The sequence below is a fragment of the Rhinopithecus bieti genome, unplaced genomic scaffold, assembly GCF_001698545.2.
Source record: "Rhinopithecus bieti isolate Rb0 unplaced genomic scaffold, ASM169854v2 scaffold_6380, whole genome shotgun sequence".
NCBI lineage: Eukaryota > Metazoa > Chordata > Mammalia > Primates > Cercopithecidae > Rhinopithecus > Rhinopithecus bieti.
Window position 1 is genome coordinate 9844600 of NW_016806642.1, and position 1968 is coordinate 9846567.

Here is a 1968-nt window from a genome sequence, read left to right on the forward strand (position 1 = left end):
CTATTTCTAGTTTATTCCAAAAGAACATTTATAATAAAAGTAAAGGCATAAATAGTAATTAGAGTGAGGAATTAATTACTTACAGGCACTTCTTTCAATGAGATAAATCTTACACATTTTTGTTTAGGTTTACACCAGTATGAAGTGCCATATTTAACAAAATCAAGTCAAACAGGTAAACCTTATTATAGAAAGAGAGTTCTGTAATCCTTCAAAGTTTCTAAGAACTTAGTAGATGTTTAGCCATTGGTTGCTTTTATAAAAGCCCAATTCTTACATTCCTGAATAAAAATTGTAGGGGGGAGGTGACAGATATATTTGGGAAAATACGTTTTGTTAGCCTAAATCTTTGTGTTAACAACAACAGCATTTAAGTATCTTTTAATTCAAGTTCTTTTAGTCTATTAAAGTACTCCTTAATCTATTGTACTTCATTATTGAAGTATCTTTTAATTCATGTTCTTAATTAAAGTGCTTTTATATCTACCTAAAGGGCATTTTTTAAATCTACCTTTTATGTCTATAAAAGTAAACAGGCATATATTATGATTAAAAGCAAATAAGTAGAGCAAAATAATACCGATGAGTATGGTCATTCTCTGGGGAAATGAATTAGAATATTTCCATACCAAAGAGGGCACTCTGCTTATTTTCATTTCTGTGTGGACCACTCAACCAAGGAACGATGACAAATGTGTAATGCTATTTTTTATAAGCCATACCACCTTGTGAGAGGTGTCTGAGTTGCCATCGTGTACTTCCCTAGCAATGTATATGTATTTATAGGATACGGTCTGATGGAATACAAAGAGCATGGGCTTTGTATTAAACAAGTTATACAACATTTCTGTGCTTCAGAGTCCTCATCTGCACAAAGGTCGCTGCTACCAACTACCGGGTTGCTTCAAGGAGTCTATGAATGACAATACATGGAAAGTAACAGGTCCTGTTCTTGGATCACTCTGTAAGGAACAGGAGAGCCAAATGATATGTATCTTATATTGAAATAATTTCATTAAAAAAATTACAATTTTCAGCTAATGTTTTGACTTTTATATCCATGGTATCATTCTGCAAACTGGATTGGAACCAGAGGTTTTATAAATTAATCAGAACCTGATCTATTTTGTTTTATTCTTTCCCCCCACCCCAGAGGGGTCGAGAAAACTCTTAAAAAAAAAAAATGTATTGTTAACCAGGTGTGGCAATAAGAATAATGAATGTTAGGTCCAACTTCATATTCTTAATTGAATTCTTCTTTCAATGATTAATTATTATGCCATTCCAAAGTTTTCTGTTGACTTTCTGAGGGACATTGACATATGGGACAGGATACTCAGAAAATTCAATCAGTAATCTGAATCTATTTAATTAGGAATCAGAATCTCATCCAGAAACACATGCTTAAGCAGCAAAGGGCAAAAGGCTACTAAAAAAAAAAAAAGCTGATAATATCAGGACCATATGTGAAATAAGTAGGATTATAAGAGGCTTGGGGATGAAAGCTAAATAGAACTAAAATGGAACTAAAATCCATGGCAAGAGATTCCTTATATACAAGAAATGTAAACCCTGAGTTTTCAGACCCAACTGATGAGAGTATAAATTATTACTATGTATCCGAACCCTAAATGTTGGGCATACTTTTTGCTGGAACAATTATATGCCTCTAATTTTATTTTACAGAGATAATTTAGGATGTGTGCAAACATTTAGTTACAGAGATGTCAGTTGCAGCATTCTTTAAAACAATGGAGAAAACCTAAATATTCAAGTCTGGAGGACTGGTGAAATAAGCTATAATATATTCTACCAGGTAGAAAATTATGCAGCCTACAAAAATGATAAATAAAGAAGTTTACTACGTATTTTGAGTATAGGAAAAGGTCCATAAAGATAAAACTTTATGCATTGTATAATACGTTTTGTAATTTAAAACTATAAAATGATTTAAAATATGTACAAAAA

General features: G+C 31.9%; 1 protein-coding gene across 14 annotated transcripts in view; it reads right to left on the reverse strand.

The window, feature by feature from the left end:
• FGGY (FGGY carbohydrate kinase domain containing) overlaps positions 1-1968 on the reverse strand; it is a 457075-nt gene that overhangs the window by 87583 nt on the left and 367524 nt on the right. The gene's annotated exons all lie outside the window — the stretch shown is intronic.